The sequence below is a fragment of the Palaemon carinicauda genome, chromosome 8 (assembly GCF_036898095.1).
Source record: "Palaemon carinicauda isolate YSFRI2023 chromosome 8, ASM3689809v2, whole genome shotgun sequence".
Classification (NCBI taxonomy): domain Eukaryota; kingdom Metazoa; phylum Arthropoda; class Malacostraca; order Decapoda; family Palaemonidae; genus Palaemon; species Palaemon carinicauda.
Genome location: NC_090732.1, coordinates 108,784,358 through 108,808,647, shown reverse-complemented (window position 1 = coordinate 108,808,647; position 24,290 = coordinate 108,784,358).

The window sequence follows — 24,290 nt, the reverse complement described above, 5'->3', positions numbered from 1 at the left end:
TAGACAGGAAAGAACTCACTTTCCTATCTGTAGGGCAACAGCAAAGGGCTGTGCAAAAAAATACAAAAGTGTTAGAACACACAGTGCTGTACCAAAACCCACACTATAGTTTTCTTCTTACAGTATCTGTTATACTGAAGAATACTGGTACAGTATAGGAGGTTATGTGCCGGCCGGCACACACCATAACTAGCTTTAAAGTATACTACTTAACAGCTATAAGGCGGCAGAACGCTGGTTGAAATGCATGTGCCGGCCGGCAGTAACTGCCGGCCGGCACAGCCAATGTCGGTCGGCAATGACTGCTGACCGACCACTACACAAGGTAGTACCCGGCTGCCGGCCACACTCTTATCGACCGGCAGACAAGGGCTGACATTAGCCGGCTGGCAGAGGTACAGGACCGATGCCAGCCGGCAGCAAAACAACCAGTGGACTACAACTGCCCGGCTGCCGGCCTATGAGGCCGGCAGCCGGGTCGGGTACAGCACTAGAAGAAAACAGAATGGATGCCGGGATAAGAGTGTACACTACCTCCAAGCCCGGCAATCCGAAAGAGTGCATATAAGGAAGGGGAGAATCTAATTCAGGCTTCCTGACCAATGCAGTCTGACTCTGGAGGCAGGCATGGATGAGGGACCAAGGGAGGTCCGGGCAGCGCTCAAAACAGAAGACCCTTGCCGGCCAGCAGCTCTGCCGGCCGGCAAGGGACTGAGTCAATTCCACATCCTAACCTATTCTAGGTCCAGATGTAGAATGACGTACAGTACTGTAATGGCTAGGCCATTACAGAGATAGAGGGGGAAGGGACAAAAGAGGGTCCTACCAACCTTGCTTTAGTGACGGATCACCCGCAGCCAAGAAACTCATCTTAGCCTAAGGGAGATCCAAGGGGGGAGGCCAGCAATACTTGCCAGCTCCCAGAGCACCAAAGCAAGGAAGATGTTGCTACTCCTAGGGAAAGAAACTTATCCTCCCCCGAGAACAGCAACAAGGACTAGTCTGGTAGATCACAAAAGAAGGAATCATCTCGTACAGAAACCTTCGGTAGTGACCTAAGGAGGCTAAGCCTCCTATGTCTGTGTCAGGTCAGCGAGGGAGACTCTACCCCAAGCCAGACAAACACAGACTCAGACTAAAAAACTCTGTTGTTCTGTCCCTCATTGAACCAGACTTACTGGAACAGGAAGGTACAGTAACACCACGGTATAGTTTTATCGAAAATTAATTCAGATAAACCACTTAGGGATAAGCCCAAGGCTTAAACAGAGGGAAAGGGATTGCATACCTTCTCCGAAGAAAAGAAAGCAACCGGGGAGTATGAAAAAGTATACTAAGGCTCCATAAGCAACTTAGCCTAGGCACCAAGAGAATCGATTACCTAAATCACCGAAACTCACTCGTATACTATCTTGGAAATATTCCACATAATCTTAAATGTATAAAACATAGCCTAAAGCTTCAATAAAATTTTAATACACTCAGAAATACCAAAATCATGCATGAAGTACTAGGACCAAACGACTAGGCTACATGGCCTAGCGTAGGCCAGAATTGGCGAATACTTCGCCAAAATAATACTAAAGCACGAAAGGAAATCCTATGTAACGCTAAATAGCTAAAATTTATTAAAGCAAAGCAACCGGGAATGTCGCACTGACTAACTAAACTTATACCTAGCGAGCGACAGCGTCCATGACGCCTCCGGTAGGCTACGGCTCTTGTAACAAAGATTAAACCTTATTAATCACTAAAAAATTACCAAGAGCCTACATTTATACATAAAAGACATGGTACTCAACTTATCAGAGGCCGACGAAGCTGGAGAAGCCATGAAAAGTAGAATAAATCCAAGATTTGCGAGAAACACAGGAAAAAACACCGAGTTGTTAAGCTACGCAAAAAGGAATACAGATGGCGCCAGGATTGGCGCCAGGCACGCTTACGAAACGGGAGATAGGGAGCCTTGGGAGCGGCTCCCCCTTTTTCTTTCCCGAATTCGTTTCTTGCCAATTGCCCCCTGCGATACGAAATCTCTGTTCGGGGTGCAGATTGCCATGTGGCGTGTCAAGAATACGTCCTCTGATATGTACCTTAAGGTAAATTCTCTGGGAATATCGCCGTAGTTGTAATATACCCTAGGAAGCTACCCTATAGGAACTTCCATCAGGACGACATGGCTTGAGCCCAAAAATATATATATAGATATATATATACATACATATATATATATATATATATATATATATATATATATATATATATATATATATATACACACACATATATATATATATATATATATATATATATATATATATATATATATATATATATATATATATATATATATATATATAATATATATATACACACACATATATATATATATATATATATATATATATGTATATATATATATATATATATATATATATATATATATATATATATATATATATATATATATATATATATATATATATATATATATATGAACTATATTGAATATATAATTTACATGTATATATAGAGTATATAAAACATGTAATATACATATATATACTGTATATACATTATATATATGTATATATATACATATATATATATATATATATATATATATATATATATATATATATATATATATATATATATATATATATATATATATATATATATATATATATATATATATATACATATGTTGTATGTATATGAGATATATATACATATATATATGTATACGTATATATATATATATATATATATATATATATATATATATATATATATATATGACAGCTCCTCACTACTATAACTTTGTCTTCTGTTTTTATTCGTCGGAACAATCAAGTGCACTTTCCGTGTCCGTTACTCTTCAATAATCAACATTCTATTTAGGGACCATCCAAATTCTTAGTTTTCAAATTCAGCGGGGGTATCGTCACCTATATCGTATACTTCATTAGTATTCCAACTGCAGTCCTAATTCTATCGTCTAAAGTCTTCAAAGACAGAATTAAAAGAAAGGAAGTACGATCTACAAATAAGAATGGAATAAACTATCGCCCTATAATCAAAATAAACAAATCAAATATCATTCACAACCAATCCAAGTAAAGATAAACAATATTTATTGATAAAAAAACGCAGCAATTCCAAGCTGGTATAAACAAGTTGATTTACCATTAAAAACAACTGCCCTAAACTATCAAAAAAAAGTAAAAAAAAAACTACCTTCAGTTGTACTAACCTTTTTACACACTACAAATAACCATGTCACTAACTACACCTCTCTCTCTCTCTCTCTCTCTCTCTCTCTCTCTCTCTCTCTCTCTCTCTCTCTCTCTCTCTCTCTCTCTCTCTCTCTCTCAATGACGTATTTGGCAAACAAACAAATATGAAAAACTAGAACGAAATTAGTTCCTCCTCAAAGTCAGGCATCTATATTCATCATTATACGGAGAGTTTACCTGCTGAAAGTGATTAAAAAATATTTTTGAAAAAATGAAAACGTACATTATTATGGTTAAAAACGATCAAATAATTTTTTCAACATATTTATACTTAAGATCTTATTAGAAATACATTGATTAATTGTTTGTCGTTTGCGTAATGGCGTCAAAAATACGATTCAAAGCTGTATTCATCAGGGAAAATTGATTCAATTCTTAAATGAGTGATACCTTATAACGAGGAATTCAATAAATTTTTGTGATCAAATATCCCCTCATTAAAACCAATTCTGGGTTATCTGCAGATAATAACAAACTTGATTAATGCCTGGGAGTAAGTCAACAGCGAGTAATTATATATATATATATATATATATATATATATATATATATATATATATATATATATATATATATATATATATATATATATATATATATATGTATATATATGGGGGGCATTCGGGTGTTAGTATAACTGTGTTGGCTTTTTGTATATTTATATATCACAAAATAATAGAAAAAAATTACCTTTCTATTTACTTTCTTCTTTTTAGTTTACTGTATGACGACACACTGTGAATATATGCTTTCCTATAAGATAATCATGTAAACCGCCTTTCTCCTCTGCATATATCATGTATTTTATACAAAGCTTTAAGAGGACCTGGTTACACCAGGAATTCCCATAACCTCTGTCAATGAAGTCGTAGGTAGTAAATATTTCTGCTCGGTTTATGTTACGGAAATACTGACAGAAGTGTTCATTGCAGGTAGCTACAAGGGATTAGTCTTTAGATTTGATTGATAGATTTATATTTCCTTGACATAGATTTTGAGAGAGATTTGGATCTGGATAAGGGAACTTTCATACAGGATTAGATTACTCAGATCTGCTGGAGAATTGTGACCTTCGAACAGTCTTTTCGGTGAGTATATTCATGCCTGGCTATGATTTTATTTTCCTCTACGAAGGTAACTCATTGTATTAATCTATTTAGAACACATTCCCCTGAGTTTCAGCCTTGAAATTAAATTTGATTTTATGTCTAAGCAAAAAAAAAAAAAAAAAAAAAAAAAACCCTTATAATTCTAAATGAAATTTGTATTGACGTATTCAAGTGAATAATTGATATATTTGAAAAAAAGATTATTGCATTTTTTAGACTGATTATTCAGCGTATATTTTTGGGAAAATAAATATAAGTTCAAAGTAAGAGAAATATGTTAAATCTTATTCAAAACATGTTCATATCACTCAGATATTAACGCATTTCATCCCATGAGGTACTTCACTGGTCTTTTATCCTTTCACGTCTAAATTTCTATAACACTGAAAGTTGGGTTGGAGAACTTCAGCTTACAAATTCACGTGTCTTTTCTCAAAGTTTAGGCAATCTAAAGAATATCAGATGTTTCGAGTTTTTTTTTTCTTTATGTTTGTAACTAGGATAACCGGTGGTATTTTTTATGAAGATGTTACCTAGATATTTGTAGAAGAATTGTGCATGCCAGTATCTTCAAACTTCTTCTTCATTGCGGAGTTGCAATATTTTCTCATCACTAGTAGAAATTTATGAACAAATAAATAAAATAAATGCTGTACACAATATTTTATTATTTTAACCTCGTCTTTAATAATTATCTCACTGTATTTCACATACTTATATACAAAGAAAAATATTATTTCTTAACCAGCCCATCTTAATAAAATTAGCATAAAGGGATTTGTGAGTGTCGACCATAGAAAAGAAGGATTATGATTAACATATTGAATTGTTCGGTTCATCCAAATGTAGCCTAAAGGCCATATACGACTGGAATAAAAAATTAATTTCAGTATGCTATTTATTAGTGGCTTATTAATATGCAGCATGCCCAATGCACATCTGCCTGAAATCATTCATAATTAAAGAATAAAAGCATTTGGTTATTGATAAGTTACATGCGATCATTGTAATGATCAAAATACTATTAATTTATCTCATGGAATTTATGTGTTTTTGATTTTTGAGGCAACACATATTTTCTTCTTATATTTCTAAAATATACCTAGTTGTTTCTCCAATGTAAAGGATCGTGCATAGCATATTGACTATACAGAATTTCTTATAATTGAAATTAAGAAGGGTAAAGGAAATTTTTATTCGTGGTCTTCATTACCACTGATATTCTTCAGTGTCAGAAAGACAGCCATCATTTCCAATACATTTATGTAAAATTTTGTGAGTCGAGGGGACCATTTCCCCAACACAAAGGTCTCCTCCGAATGACCACCCCATCCCGACTTCGAAGCGTGTGTATGAATGATCATGAAAACCAGGAGAGGAGCCAATGGGACCAACCTGCCCAATGATTTTGGTGTTTCCCAGGACCGGGCACTTGCTAGACGACCTTCTCCACACCAAGTTGAGATCTTTCAGACTGTTCTTCAACACCAGATCTAGTAACGAGGCGAACTGAAGACGGACCAAAATCTTCTCCAGATGCCATCTGGAAGAGAAGTGGCTCAAAACAAAGGATCAGATTCTGCTTAGAGTTCTTCGCTGAGATGCTTTCGTAAGGCTTGGAGTGGCTGTCACAAAATCCCATTGGAAACCTAACCACTGAAATATCCTTCTCAGAATTAGTCTTGACTTAGCAAAATTGGCCAGAAAACCCAGTTCCTGCAGGAACTGCAAGGCATGTGTGGTTTTATTTGTGACCTAACTCTTTCGTCTCTGTCAAGACCAGCCAATTGTCTAGGTAGGATATGATTTGACCACACTGTAAAATATATATATATATATATATATATATATATATATATATATATATATATATATATATATATATACATACATATATATATATATATATATATATATATATATATATATATATATATATATTATATATATATATATGAGTCAAGGACCTTGGTATAGTTATTGACGGACCTGATTTAAGTTGTTATTCTGAATGGACCACATCTGATATGTTTGTTGAGGAGAGACTCCTAAAAACTATACTAATCTCCCAGCCTCCCATAATTCCTGAAAATGTTGTAGACGACTACCAACCTAATAGTTTTCATTGACTTACTGGATCCTCTGTTTCCCTTGGATGACCTCCAGTGGCATCCTCTGGTGTGAAACACCGAGTTTGAGTGACCTTGGTATGTGGCCCCACCTTTACAGGGGTAACTTTGATGCCCCCTCTCCTCCCAGTGAAACCTCTGTGTGGATCGGGGCTTGGAATGGGAAACGAGAGTTTGTCTTTTGGTAGAAGGTTTTGAAACCAGTTGCGAAAACTTATAGGGAGTGGCCTTAAAAAAGATAATTTTCTTTTCAAGAAATGGCCGATACCCTTTCCTCTACTTCTCTGGAAGTGACGTGGCTATTTCCAGTTCATTCCCTCTAGTTTGCTCCACAGGATCTTGAGAGAAGAGCAATTTACAAAGTGGATCACCAAACAGAAATTCATCTACCTCCACTTTCCCATCAATAGCCTTACCTCGTAATTTGCCTTAAGCTCTAGAGGGCTCCATAAACAGGTTTATATAAGAGCTTGACCATAGCTGAAGTGACCATCTTGCTACCCCATGCAGCGCCACTTCCAAGTATGCCATAGAAAACACTAGGTTGAGCAGGGTCTGTTGGGCACTAAATTCCGCAACCCGAATGTTATCTCGAACTAATGGGAAATAGTCCCCCAATTGTTTGGTTCTAATCTGAGCATCCCACTTTTTATGCAAGAGGACTTCATAAAACCCTTTCAGTTTCTTGAAGCCCTCAAACTCCGTAGGTTATACTCCCAAAAAGAAGCTACACCTAGATGCTTTTTTTATAATTTTTGCTCAAAATTGTGTGTTCTGGCCAGACACTGTTAGCCGACTACCAAAGCTTCGAGCAAAGTGTGGTCGAGAAGAAAACCCCCTGTGTCTGATATTGCTTCTACTAGATTATTGAGAGCCACTTTGAGAGGCATCAGAAAAACCTCTTTCGAGATTAGCTGGGGGCATGCCCTAAGGGATGGATATTTGAATCTCCATCACGAGTCTGGAAATGCTACCGGGTTTTCAAACTCAGTGTTCTAGAGTATTTCATAAACAGGCTTATATAAGAGCTTACCCACTGCTGAAGTGGCCGCCATCTTGCAACCCCATGTAGCCCCACTTCCGAGGATGCCACAGATGACACTAGGTTGAACAGGGTCTGTCGGGAACTAAATTCCGCAACCCGAAGCTTATCTCGAACTGATTGGAAATAGTCCCCCAATTGATTGATTCCAATCTGAGCATCCCACTTTTTATACAAGAGGACTTGATGAAACCCTTTCAGTTCCTTGAAACCCTGAAACTCCGTAGGTTATACTCCCAAAAAGGGACTGCACTCAGATGCTTATTTTATCTTTTTTGCTCAAAATTGTGTGTTCTCGCCAGACACTGTTAGCCGACTACCAAAGCTTCGAGCAAACTGTGGTTGAGAAGAAAACTCCCAGTGTCTGATATAGCTTCTACTAAATTATTGAGAGCCACTTTGAGAGGCATTAGAACAACCTCTTTCGAGATTAGCTGGGGGCATGCCCCAAGGGATGAATATTTGAATTTCCATCATGAGTCTGGAAATGCTATCGGGTTTTCAAACTCAGTGTCATCAAATAACAAATCCGTATATTTGTATCTAAAAATATTATACTCTGGTCATAATACACACCAATCACAGGATTGCCAAGGGTTACCTCGGCTATTGAGCCTTCAGCACTTGGAATGGAAGGAAAAACTCCTCCTAAACCCTTCCTTGGAAGATGAATCCGAAGACCCAGTGACAGCCAATAATATAGAACCAGAAATAATAGCCCACATTGCAGCCTCCCATAGAAGCTGAATACCCGAAGGTCCAGCCACATCCGAATATGCAGGAACAAAAGAAAGTGGCCCCGCTGCAGAATCCCTTGTAAGCTGTTAACCCAAAGGACCAACAACGGCAAAATCCCAAGGGCCAGAAGAAAAGACTCCCATAAGAACCTTATTTGGAAGCTAGAAACCTGAAGGTGCACCGACAGCCAGATCGCTAGGCTGTAGTGTGAAAGAGTCAGAAAGCATGTCTTTGGTACCTGTCTAAACTGCACTAGAAATGGGTTGAATATAGAGGAAGCAGATCAAAGCCTCTTCTATTCTAGCTATCAAAGAGGCATCTACTGGGGGCACAGGTATACCAAGTCTAGGCAGACAGGTAGCCTGCATAGTGGAAACCTGACCTGGATCCGACCTGGGCACAGGTGTTTTAATCGAGCTGTCCATGGAGGGATGATTTTCCAAGCAACCCATGGCTTACTCTGAAGAACCCATCCAGTAAGGGTTCCTCCTCTTCTTGGTCTAGGCCTTCCTCAGATCCAAAGTCAACAATATGGATAGGGTCCCAGTCCACTAGGATCCCATTTCTGAAACCCCGGACAGCTTAATTTTGGATATTAATGGATCTCTTAGGTCATTGCTGGGTAAATACCCGGTTTTCCTACCATTTTAGAAATCCTTCCACCTACAAGGAAAAAAACGGCCTTGGCTCTACAATTTTCTGCCCTATGATCCAAATTCTGAGCAGAACTAACGCAGTTCAAACAAATGGAACATCTTTCACGGTCCCAAGCTCTGCCCCAATCAGCAGAATAATCACTGTGCACCCGACAACACTCGTGATCCCATCTAGGGATTGCTAGATTATCACATCCTACTCGCATGCATTTAGGCTTAATTTCGTTCATCTATAATAGAAATAATTTAATCTAAAAACTTACGTTACACCTTTCCCACCGAACCAAAAATAAAATCTAGACGGGGACATTACACCACATCATCTATGAGACTCCGACTATACCTTTCATATAATTGAGCTTATGGGGCTTAAAATCGAAAGCATTATGCACTTTGGGATTCTACCAAGCCTATCCGTACTTGACATTGATATAACATGTGATTACCTGGTCTTCCAGCATCTACAATGCTGTTTATTACACCATCTTTATCGTTAAGCAATTCAAATTCTAGAACACATGTAACATCTCCAATTATCAGTTGTTCCTTTTTCTACTACAACATTTCCCGTTATTTCTCTGATGGTTGTCAACACACTTCTATATTGATATAAAGTAACAATGGAAACATAACGTGCCCTTGTATATTTCCACTTTTCCCACAAAGATGTAACTCTTTCATGTACCGAGCACGTTCTAATAAATGCTTCACTTTTATCATAAACAATTTAACACCTATACTATACATTTGTCCCCAACATCATCAACAATGCATCTCTACTTTCAAAATTCTTATAAAACTGTTTCTTTATGAACAATTCGTGCAAAACACTGTTTTTTCCCACTTCAATCGTTTTGTAACCTGCTCTTCTTTCTTAGTCAAAATCCTACATTGCAACCTCCCATCCTAGTTATACATTCATAGTATTATGCTCCTATCATTTTTATAATCTTATCTTATCACCTTTCACACATTAGTCATGATTTCACCACACTTCTCTATTGTCTCACTTGTGATCACAGTAATCTCCCGTTTCTTCCATTATAATTCCCTTAGTCTCCTTGCATCCTCAACAATCCTTTCTCCAAGAGTTTTGTAACTTGCCCAGTCTGTCTTCTGCCATAAAATTCAACAACTTTTCAAAATACTTCTTCCATCGACAAAGTACTGCATTTAGTCCATAGAGGGAATCTCATTTTGAATCCGTTATAGAGTACATGAATCCACTTGTTCTTTTTTTCTCATGAGCCATTTGCTTAGATTTGACCCTACTGGTCTTAATATACCACTCATTTTCCCTCCCTTTGTACCTACTTCCTTATTTATCAATTTAACTAATATTGAATTATCATATCTTTTGCTATTCAAACACATAAAATAATACTTTCAACCCGTTTATCTCTTGTGAAATATTTAAAGTTTCTCCAAATAGATATATATGTTCCCTTTCATTTCAGTCAGTTCGTGATCAATAAATCTGATAACTTTCTCTTCCAGTTGTTCGGAAACAGTAAATGTGTTTACAAACTCTTTTCAAAGAATTTCCTATTTCATAGGATACTTACGAAATTTCTAAAGATCAAACTTATGCGCTTTAGACACATTTCAACTAGATTTCGTTAATTCTCCTTTAGTCCAAGAGATCCTTACCAACCCAATGAGATATATACTGTATATCTGTCACTTTCCTTGCATATGAACCGCCTACTACAACCCCCTTTCCCTTCCCCTAAATCTAGCCAGGCATAAATCATAACTGCAGAAAATACTTGTTTTAACTTACTTTCTTTTCCACTCCAGACAATATACACCTCGTTTCACGAAAATCTCTCTTTGCTTTGAAGTTATCTGATGTTGTGATGTCAAAGTTTATTGACTTGACGATCCTTTACTGTTACCCTGTTCATCTTATTCACAAATTCTTAATATTAGCATAGTTGTATTCTTTCAGAGCTTCCCAACCCTTCCTCTCTATCTTTTAACAATGCAAAACTTTACCATTTTTCCTTCTAAGTCCTAAACGCATTTGTCTCATTATATACCGAAATCCCATGAAAAAGCGATAACAATTGTCGTGCATATCTTCTATTAAGTATTACGTCCAGACATATCAAGAAACATTACACTTAATATGTTATCAATATTTCCATTAGGTGTGCCAAACTAAAACTAAGTACAAAAAGTATACTAAAGTTTGGTAGTATTCCAACTTGTAAAATTTTGTTTCTTCCCTCAACTTTAAGTAATTCTGTTCTGTTTTGGAAAGCGATACATGTGCTGTTCTCGTTAACCGAATGAGGGAGTATATTGGTGGACAAAAATCTAGTGGCCTAACTATCTAAACACACTACCCAATATATATATATATGTATATATATATATATATATATATATATATATATATATATATATATATATATATATATAATACTTAATCATATATTTTGATCCCATTTGAGTTAATAAGCAACATGATGAATATTTTACAGCTGAATAAAAGGAGAACTATCGAAAGGAAAAGACAATAAAAAAAAGACGTCTCAAACCTGAAGATAGAGATAAGCAAGAGTTGTTGAAAATATAACAAGAAAGAAATGCCGTATTCTTTGATAAGACAACACTATATATCAGGAAAATAAATTATATTTTAAGAATTAATGCATACATCTTAAAGAGCAGTAGATTTCATGTAATATTTCTTAATAGATAATAACATTCAAACTCTTTAACAACAATTATTTTGCATATGACGAAGGCATATTCGTACATTTACGTCGATTAGCAGTAAACTGAGAGTTACCTGATTAAAAGTATATACTTCAACGTTCTTTCTGTTCCAATACATATCTGTTCTTATCTTCAAATTCTTAAAATCATAAGTTTAAGTAACGAGAGAGAGAGAGAGAGAGAGAGAGAGAGAGAGAGAGAGAGAGAGAGAGAGAGAGAGAGAGAGAGAGAGAGAGAGAGAGAATTTTCATAGCCATCCAAGATGAAATTACAAAAAGTAGTTCAAAGAACTCTAATTTCTGGCTTTCAAGGAGCAAGACGTACTCAATTGCACGAAAAAGACAAAGTGTCTGAGATAACAGAAACTCCTGACGAGAAAAATCAGATGAAGAAAATAAAAACAAACCAACAAAATAACTTCATGAATAAACGTATCAAATTCTGAATCCTTTAGATGAAAAGTCAACGTTGCAACTGGAGCTTAAAGCCTGAATATGGATAAGCCATAAACAGGGAAGGCACCCAAGAGGCCAACGACAATGTGCTCAAGGGTGCATCGAACCCAAACTTTAGAATGTGGAAAGAAAAATCTGAAGAGAAACATTTGTGAAATTCGCAGTTGTTGTTTGTGTTATGTCATCGTCGGCTCTTACTTCAGAGACCATACCGTAAAATGTGTGCCAAGGGCGTACACGTGTGCGGGGCCTCCGGAAAGGGGCTTCTTTTGCACTGAACGGAATTGGATTCTTTGTTGAGAGAGAGAGAGAGAGAGAGAGAGAGAGAGAGAGAGAGAGAGAGAGAGAGAGAGAGAGAGAGAGATTTGAAATAGCCCAATGGCACTTTTAAAGGAAGACATTGCAGACCAAAGTAAGAGGATAGAAGAGACCAATGAATATCAATGAGGATAGATCTTACTTCTTGATTTTTTGTTTCCAATTCCACCTGTCAGAAATGGATAGATATGAGAATGTGCTCAAACTATGATCTTGAGTAGTGAATGACGGTGCTATTTAATGCCTTTATTTTGATTGCTAATAAAAACTATTGTTAGAATTATTTCATTGGTTTAGACATTAAGTTTATAGTAGGGAGTAACAATGATATTTCTTACCTCAATTTTAAATTGGAATAAAAGTATTGTTATAATAAATCAACATTTTAGACAGAAAATTTTCAAAATATATCATAAAACAAACTTCAAAGATAATACTTAAAAAAAAAACTATTCCCTTGACAAATAAAAAGTTACCATTCTATTGCATGGCATTATATCAAGGAGTACTTTCTGAAGTCAATTCTTGCATTGCTTAAAATTCCATAGAAATTTCATGGAAATGGGAAAACTTCAAAACTTTTATTTGATCCTGATGATGAAGCTTTTCAATCACAATCTTATATACTCTGCACCATGAGTCTGTTATAAAAAAATGATGATCACAAACATAACTGGACATCGTTAATAAACATCGGTTAGTATCTAAAAAAAAAAAAAAAAAAAAAAAAAAAAAAAAAAAAAAAAAAAAAAAAAAAAAAAAAAAAAATGGCTCTATTGTCTCATGAAAGCACACTTTGTTAAGGCTAAATCTTTCATCGTAAAGTGGCTTATGGAATTAAACAGGATACGCGGAATTTTGATACACTTGGAATGAAGTCTAAAAGGTTGAATCAACAAAACCAGAAACTACCGGACAAGAGACCATGCGCAGTTCTTACGTGGGAAGTGGGAGAATGGAAAATGTAAAACATTTTTAAACGGAATAGAAATTACCCTAGCTTTTATAAGAAAGATATGAGTCTGTAAATGAAACGCTTTATTTTTAATGAAAAGTGGTTTGAATAATGAAATTTAATCAAACTGAATAATGTGTGGAGGATAATGAAGGCGAATGAATAATGGATGCCATCTATTAGACCTAAGAGAGTCAGATTGTAGAAAGTAAAACTGAAAAATTATCCTTCAGACCATAATGAATAGTAAAGAACAGTAACAAACCTAAAAATATATTGTAAAAAGAAAAAAAAATATACAAAAAATTATTATAAAAATGGTAACAAAAATAGAAAAGAATTTGAAGAATTGTAGCGTAAAATTAATACCTGAAACCATATCAATAAAGTTTAGAAAATATAGCAACGACGAATATAATAGAAACTAATAGAAAAAAAATACAATTTATAAAGTTAAACGTTAAAAGAATTAACACATAAAAAGAGAGTATTTGGCAATAGCAGTAAATGTTTATGGATGCTGGATTGATTGATTGATTGATTGGAAGTTTTCTGGCATCCTTATGGATGTTCGATGGAATAGAATATATAAGGGATGAGAGAGAGAGAGAGAGAGAGAGAGAGAGAGAGAGAGAGAGAGAGAGAGAGAGAGAGAGAGAGAGAGAGAGAGAGAGAAAGTGGGGTCGTATAAAAGGTGTTGTTAAGTAAAGGAGGAGGTAGAAAGTTTGTGGCAACCCCAATTCCTTTATAATATCTACTCAATGCTTTGGGGGTTTTAGTTTAAAGAGGTAACTACTATAACGTTAACGACCGTTTTATAATCTTTGTATTGATATTTTGTCATTTAAACTATTGCAATTGATTTTTATGATAATTCTCACTACTCATTTTACCATCTTTTATATAACTAAGCCAACTTTTAAATCTTATTATGACTTTATTTTGGTATTTTCAGCATACACTTGAAAAATCCCAGCTATTTAACTTTTGAGTTACAATTTTATTGCATGAAAAGTAATTTTACATATACTGAGCAAAGAAATAATTCACCAAATAAGATGCTAATGGAATACAAACACTGTTTATCTCCATTTTCCTTGCGGTTTATTGCGCAACAGCTAATAAAAAATAAACTCCACTGAAAAGATAGATTTATCTGAATAATGCATGGCATTAAAGATTTATTTACCTCTAATACTTTTTACCAAATAACGATTTACGGCAAAGTGTAAATTATAGTCTCTCCTAACTGCAATCTATTATTTTCACCCAGTTATAGTTTTAATCTTTTAATTTCTTAAACATAAACTTTACACATAGCGATTCAAAAGTAAAGGGCTAAGCAATAAAACTGTCAACGGTATTTGTGTTACACACCATAATATGTAACAAAAAATAAAAATATAAATACACGTCGTTCTTCGTAATAAGATTTGAGGTAAAGCTGTCAGCTGGAAGGCTTTTGGGTTCATTCAATGAGAATGAAGAAACTATTTTAGAATTTTTCTTTGTGTGCGGGTGGATCACCAAAGATTCTAAATTGAATATAGGGAGAGAAGTTTGCAGAGCCGCGTCTGAGTTATTTTAACATTAGCATTTTCATTGAAAGCCATTCACGTACAAGTGCCTGTATTGATTTTTCATTGGGGATTGATAAAGGATCTTTCAAGGATTATTATTATTATTATTATTATTATTATTATTATTATTATTATTATTATTATTATTATTATTGTTGTTGTTGTTGTTGTTGTTGTTGTTGATTTTGTTGTTGTTATTGTTATAAAAATATATGAAATACAGGTTCTATATGCGTTTCCAAATTCTACTGATATATTAAACAACGAAAAAAAAAGGCTTGGAATTATATTGGGTGTTTGATTATAAGCGTTCGTTTGAAATATTATTATTATTATTATCATCATCATGGATAATAATAATAACAACCACTATAACAATAATAACAGAAAATAGAGTAAAACCTCGTGATTATCCTGCATCTCATTGTTAATATTGTTTATCTTTGCCGGCAACGAACCAATTTTCAGTGAATCTACAAAGGATGCTATTTCACTTTGATGTTATTCGTTCTAGAATAAAAACAATGTCTAGCCAGTGTCTAGAACTAGAGGGTTTACAGACATGAGACTGATAACTATCCTCTCACAGAGAGAGTAGTACTTGGTTTCCTTTACATTCTCTAATGTAGCCACTCAGCATAAGAAAAATTCCTTAACACAAATCCTTTCAAAATCAAATGTTTTTCCTCAGCTACTTTCATGTGCGGCAACGAAAAATTTCCCCACTAGTTGTGGCCTTTAATCATTTTTTCCTGGCTAGAGGTTCAAGATCTTGATACTGCTGGCTCATTCATTCGACAATTTGAAGAAGTAACGTCACATAATTTTCTTCATCCAATTACTTATCCCCAAGTGTAAAAGGAGAACCAAATAGGTTTGTAAATTTGGTTGTATTTTTAAGAAGAGTTGTGTTCAACTTACCATTGCTTCTTTAAGTGATTATCAGGGTGAGGCCTGTCAATTACATATGCCCTTGTAACATTCAAGTCCTGAATTATAGCTCTCTTGCGTGTCGAAATCACCGCATATCTAAACCCAGCCAAAATACTGGGCATTGAAACTATACCGGGTATGTCATAGACAGACATAGTTAAATCTGGATAGTTCCTCATACAAGTGGGACAGGATCTATTCACTGTACATACTTCTCAGTGGTCCGTAGACACCTAGATCAAGTGAGGAAACGAAAGATCAACGATTCTATTGGCCTAAAAGTATGGACAATGGAGATTCATGACTGTCTGGTCACATTTGGTATGTTTCACACAATGCCGGAAAACCTCAAGAAAATTCTACTCTTTTTTTTCTGCTCTGATGGTCTGGAAATTCCAAAAACACTAAAATCTACATTGGTTAAGAAATGAGCAAGAGAATGAACTCTGGGAATACAAAAATGGTGGGCTTTCATTATTAGTTGTTGCGGCAATTATAAGTTTTTCTTCTTTCTGTTTTGTCAACTCTCTGATCAGCAGCTTTAATAAATTTCTGGACTGCTGTCCCCCTTATTTCATCTAACTTCCACATACCACAAAGAGGTAACCTGTAGTGTTCACAGAAAAAAAAAAAAAAAAAAAAAAAAAAAAAAAAAAAAAAAAAAAAATGAAGCGCTGGTTGCCGTTAGAGATCTAATGGAGTTCTTATTCTTCTTTGGTATACCAATCGGTAATAACATCTCATTTTCTGTTGTTGAATTGAGAAATTTTTAGTTGACGTATAATATACTAATATGCTATTTTCCTTACTTGTTTTACAGATAAGCCATAATATATTGCTAATGCACATTTACAATTTGTGAAAAGTTATTTTTTTTCTTTTCTGAAAATACCTATGTCCAATAAAGCTTACTTTGAAAGGTAAACTCTCTTTACTTATTGACGTTTCTCTGGCAATATCACGGAAGTATTCGAAACGTAATGTCAGATTCCATTCAAACCCCTCAAGTGGAATTAAGAAGAGAACTCAGTTACACTGAAATAGTTATTAGAAACTTAAATTCTTTTCTAAAATCTATTTCATTGATGGGGTTTTTCTATCTTTTTCATCAATAGACCAAGTTTTAGATATTGTCGTTGCGATATAAAAGAAATTTCTCATAAGAGGACCTTTCCTTTGTTAATTCCATGATGCTCTGAAAGTAGAGATTACAAAATTCAATAACGGCAAAGAAAAAAAAATATAATGAGTTTGCACCAAGTAAAAACTTGAGTGACGAGAAAGATGTTTTCAAATAAGAAAAAATTGTTTCCGGGAAATTAGGTTTATTTATGCACATAAAGAAATCAAAACTTTATTTCAGCAAAGTTGGATCAGTAAATGGATTCCATCAGCTTGCCATATTCAGACCATTGTTGTAGAATGTCATCGTCATTCGTCTTCCACAAGTGGAAAGTCAAGGTTCATTGGAGTAAAATTGGGAGTAGAATAAATAAAGATAAATTAAAAGTTATCGGATTATATCATTAAGATAATTCTTTATGCAAATAACACGTTTTATTTATGCTAAGCATCAAATTAAAGAGTATAAACTCGCTTAAATATGTTTTGGTATATTCTTATCATGTCTCAACTTAAAAAAAAAAAAAAAAGGAATAGTGTTAAGGTATCTTTAGTTACATTCATATTTCAGGGAATATTAGAGTATTCAGTGCAGTATGTAAGTGTATCAACCTGCCTCATTACTATTGTGGCAATTTGCCCCCACTATGAAATTGTCATCGTATTAAATAAATTTCGAAATTTAGACTATTTTAGAGAAAAGCAAAATAAACAAGAAAGAAGATAAAACAGATGTATTAGAAAATCGATAAACATAATACATTCAAAGTAAAGTTCTCATCACTTGTTTCTGTTAACGTTTGTCAGCAAATCTCAAAATATGACGAAGAAATTCGAGAAGAGCAAAAAATGTTATCTTTAAAAACTCGAGTTCATCAGCATCTTCGTTTGTGTTGGCACACAAGTTATGTCATTGATTAAAAAAGAATTTTATTAATCCAATTCTATCAGCTATTCTTTTCAAGCTTTTGCTCCAACGAACCTCGATTTTTCCTTTGTGGAAGACTAATGACGATGACATTCTGCAAAAACGGTCGAAATGTGCAAAGCTGAAGAAACCCGTTTACGAATCCAACTTTGATGATTTTTTTTTTTTTTTATTTTCCAACGTCCATTAACTAAATTGAATTCGCCAAAAAGATTTTTGTTACTGAAATCTCGCTCTGGTCATTAAAAAATTTGCTCAGCGCAAAACAGTTTCATTTTATGTTTTCTACGTACTGAATGCATATATAATCTCTTAACTTTTAGAAAACCGCGAAATTAAAAAAAAAGACAGACTCTTAAAGGAAAAATTTCCCACGTAACGTGAGAGAGATGTCTAGAAAAAAATATCCACTGACGCAAATGAGGGGAAAACAAAGTTAGTGAAGGATAAACGAAAACAGTGAAACCGATTTTAATTTTTTAAAAAAGATTTCTTTGTAAGTGACTTCTATTCTTGATTGTTTTTACTAAAATGGATTAAGAAATTAAGAAAAAGTACCTAAAACCCGGGATTATAAGCTGGCAGCTTTTTTGCTAAATGAGGGTTATCCTTTCCAGCAGTAACAAAGAGTAATTATTTGTTCTGCCGTGATATTCATTTCGATGATAAATATAGAAGAATACTTGATAAATTTGAAAACATTTACAACAATGAGGTCCTTTTCTATGAAATCATACGAAATTGTATTCATAATCTAACGGTATTAGTTTACAATGTTTGCGAGTCACTTATGACTAATGAGGGTGCGTGGAATTGTCAATGCAAACGGCAGCTCTTTGATAACTAACTTTATTAACGAGCAACATAAGTATTTATAGGCCCCCAACGGGTCACATAAGGGTGACAATTACGTGTTTCAATCAGCGATTTTTGTCCATAATGTCGACAATGGCATAAAAAAAAAGATAACATAAAAATGTAACAATAAGAGTTAGAATTAGCTTGTTACATTCAACGACTCGTTACGTGGCGTCCAATAACGGTCGTAGTATCGAAGAGAGCATTGATAGGCATATATTTTTTTTTATTTGTATGTGCATTGCTTGCTGTACGTGCATTGCTTTTAATCTATGATATATTCTTTTTAAACTTTTGCTCCAAAGAACCTTGACTTCTCCTCTGTGGAAGACTAATGACGATGACATTCTGCAGGAACGGTCGAATTGGGCAAAGCTGAAGATACCCGTTTATGAATCCAGCTTTGATGATTTTTTTTTATTATTATTTTCCTACGTCCATTAGGTAAATTGAATTCGCCGAAAAAGAAATTTGTTATTGAAAACTTACTTTAGTCACTCAAATATTTGCTCAGCGCAAATCAGTTTTATTTTATGTTTTCTACGGACTTAATATATATATATATATATATATATATATATATATATATATATATATATATATATATATATATATATATATATATATATATATATATATATATATATATATATATATATATATATATAATCTCTTTACTTTTTGAACACCAAGAAATTAAACAAAAGAAAGATCCTTAAAGGGAAAATTTCTTATGTAACGTGACAAATATGTCTAGAAATAGATCTACTTACGCAAAAGAAGGAAGAACAAAATTAGTGAGGTGGGAGAGCGATAACAGTGAAACTTGTTTTAGACGGAAGTTTAAATTAAAAAAAAAAAAAAAAATCCTGTATGTGAGTTCTATTCTTGGTTTCTTTATTGAAATAGATAAGGAGATGAAGAAATATAATGCAAACACGTGATTTTATGCTAGCAGTTTTTTGCTAAAAGATTTTTAATTAAATAGATAATCGAATTGCTTTGATAAAATAGTAATTGATTTAAAAATGCATGTAAAAAAAAAATTGATATTGATTGTGACATCATTCACATTGGAAAATGGCAAAGAGTTTTCATTTCCAGCAATAACTAAGACATTCTTTGTTCTGCCATAACATCCAATCAATCCGATGATATATACAGTATAGCAGAATACTTTATAAATTCTTAAATATTTATACATGGGGGGACTTTTCTGTGAAATCATACGAAGTTGTATTTATAATCTAACGGCATTAGCTTACAATGTCTGCAAATCATTTAAGTCAAATGAGGGTGCGTGCAATTGTGACGAGAGCGGAGGAAGTGTTAATGCAAACAGTAGGTCTTAAACAACTAAATTCAACTTTATCTACAGACAACAAAGGTATTTATAGGCCACCAAGGGGTCACATAAGGGTGACAATTGCGTGTTAACAATAAACAGTTTTTATTGATAGGGATGACATTAGTATAAGAAATAGATAACATAGCAATAAAATAAAAGTTTAAATTAGCTTGTTACATTCAACGATTCTGAAAATAATAATAATAATAATAATAATAATAATAATAATAATAATAATAATAATAATAATAATAACTAGCTGAACTCGGGATGGATATTGTTTATGAGATCGGCATTGCCCCTCGTTGATGACTCTCAATATCACGCAGTTCACTGAAATGTTGCACTACATTTAACTACATATTTAAGAAAGCTACATGATAGATGTGGCTTTTCAATTGTAGATATTAATATGTAATTTGGCAGGAACAGAGAAACTATGTTTCCCAACATTCCCTGAAATTTTTATTTGGATATATGTGAATTATTCTAGGAACAATTTACTACACCGCCAAAAATAACCATTCAACCCATACCGAAATAAATCTTTACTGTGGCTCCTCTATGGCAGATATCAACATGAGCATTGGTAAGGACAAAGTAAATATCCATCCCATAAATCCCTGAGAATTTAATTTAGATTCGTGAAGTATTCTACGAGTAATTTATGGCGCCGACGAAAATTTGCCTCCCGAGAATATTAAAAAATAGCTACTATGACTTTTCTGTGGCAAGTATCAATACAATAATTTGTTTGAATATAGTTCATATAACACCCATTAAACTTTGTGAAAATTATTTGGATATCTGTAAAACTTTCGGAGTAGTTTGCTCCTCCTCACTGATTTTTTAGCTAAAAGTCGTCACTTACGAACAAAAGTGACGGCCAGGGCATGCCTATAGCAGGTACGAACAGGAAAATTAGCAGAAAAAAAGCTTATATATACACATCTAAATAATCCATTAAGATTTCATTTGAATATATTTACTGGAATAGGAGTTATTGATTTCTACCACCCCAACCCCGCTCCGAAATCTATGGTTAGGCAATGACCGAGCTACGGGTTGGGTTAGATATCTTAAAAAAAAAAATTGGCATTTCGTATTAGGTCACTCCCATCGTTCGTGACAATAATAATAATAATAATAATAATAATAATAATAATAATAATAATAATAATAATAATAATTATTATTGTTATTATTATTATTATTATTATTATTATTATTATTATTATTATTATTATTATTATTATTATTATTATTATTATTCTAAGCTAAATTGCTTTATTGTAACATTTGAAGCTCCTGGACGACGATTATGAGTTATATTACTAAAACCATTGATACAAAATATAAAAAACAATAAGAGTAAGTATGACTGTCTTATTAAATAGGAGAGCCCAAGGTTTTATGAGAAGATTGAAGAACAATATTTCTGACGGAATCTTTAAAAAGAAATCCGTCTGGGAAGGATATTTCTTAGTAGACCATATCAATACGTCAAGCGACACTGAAATAGTTGAACGGATAACTTGAAGGAGATTGAAATACTTAATAAAGCAATGTCGATGAAAAACATAACATCTTAATAAAGAGAATATAAAGTTCATTGCAGGTAAAGTCGCACTAACAACTAAGCAGAAATTAGAATGTACTGTACGTAACCTATGTAAGGTGTGTAGTGCTTTGAATGAAAGTATGTGTATATACACACATATAAAAACGCCCATATATAAACACTTATAAATAAGAAAAAATCCGGAAAATAATTGGCAATTTATGTCATAGAAAAATAGTCAGGGTTCTACGAGAGAAAAATGGATAATCAAATAAGGTTATTCAGCTGTAAAATAAAAGGACCGAGTATTTAATCACAATTAGGAGTGCAAACACGAGAGAAAAGGCTGTTGGGGAAATACAGTACAGCGTTTGTCAAGAAGCAAATGCAATTACAGCAGTGAACGTGTCTTGAACCGGAACAGTTTTTATATATTCTAATGATTCAAACTTGTACTAAGTGGAATAGTTACTTGTCATATGGATTTTTCCTTATTTACTCACATAATAGTTATTTTTCCCATTATAATAAAGGATGGGTATCTGAGAAATAAAATTTAACTATGTGAGAGAAAATTACTGATGAATGAAAATAATGATGAATAAACAAACATTATATAAGTGGTTATAAACAAACGGAACGCCACGGGTTGATGGCCACTCAACGTAATTTGACAGCATCTTTTTAAAATAGATGGAAAAGTTCATCCTATTCCGGTTGGGGTTAATCATTTTCCTCACATCAAAATTTCTCCGCTTTTAGATATAATAGACTTTTTGAGATAAAGGGGACAGATTATTTGAACGAAGCACATACGTGCATTCCAATTATGTATACACAGATATGCCAAAAACAAACGTACTTGATTATCTTAATGGGCAGAGTAAGGTAACCTTTATCGTATCAAGATAAAAAAATAAATAATTGAATTTATTGTATGTACAATATAATAAAAGCATTAAAAGTTTTTGTAGAATAAACTTATGAAAATGTTAATAATTAGAACATGTTTCCCAATACTGAAAGTTGGCCGTACAATAAACAGCTTAATTTGGCATATTTCCGTATTCATTGCATCCCAGTATTGAGCAAGCATGAAGGCCATTTTGGGACTTTTTTCATCATTCTGCAAATTATACAGTAATATTTTTTTTTTCCAGAAATACACCAATTATGTTATACGAATCATTGGAGGACAATCAGTTTGCATTCTGCAGTAGATGGAGCCTACAGTATACCGGATGTCTCTAGTTCTGAACATTTGCCTATTTTAGTTCAATATAGATAAGTATCAATAAACAGTTAATCAATTATGCGGACCACATGAAACCGAAAATGCCGCGTCCTAATATATATGTCAATATTTGTCAATTTTACCAACAACAGTTTTGTATATATTGATGTTCTAATATATTTCGGTATTCTTTATCGCTTATTTCATAATTTTTCAGTTTTTTTACGTTTGTTACTTTGGGAAATGTTCGAATATAATCATATGAACAAAATTCTTATTTTTCGATTTAATTTTGTACTGTGAACGAGAAAAAGAATCTTTTATTATTAACAAAATTAATGACTTGCAACTGAAACTTAAATTTTTAGATAAATATGGGCATTATTAAGAGCAGCCATTTTGCAAACACATAACACAGTCATAAATATATATATATATATATATATATATATATATATATATATATATATATATATATATATATATATATACATACATATATATATATATATATATATATATATATATATATATACATATATATATATGTATATATACATATATGTGTGTATACCCACACACTAACACACACACATATATATATATATATATATATATATATATATATATATATATATATATATATATATAATTATACATATATATGTATATATATACATATATATATATATATATATATATATATATATATATATATGTATAATTGTATATATATATATATATATATATATATATATATATATATATATATATATATATATATATATATATATATATGTATATATATATACATACATATATATATATATATATATATATATATATATATATATATATATATATGATTATACATACATATATATATATATATATATATATATATATATATATATATATATATATATATATATATATATATACATACATAAACAATTAGAATAGCGCCAACGTATCCCTGTGTGTCGTAAGAGGTGATTAAAAGGGACGGGACGAGGGGGCTGGGATCCCCCTCTCCTGTATCATAATCCTATGAGACATCAAAGTGGAGCTGGGGAGAGAGTGACTGCTCCCCGCACTCTAGTTTTGGGGTGTTTGAATGTGCTTGGATGTAGTACGATATAGAGTAAAAGATGTGAGATTGGAAACATGTTTAGGAATAGAAGGATGGATATATTGACTTTTTGTGAGACAAAGATAAAAGGGAAAGGTGAAGTGATGTTTGGTGAAATGTCTGGAAGAGTGTTTGGGATTGAAAGGGGAAGAGCAAGAGAAGGTGT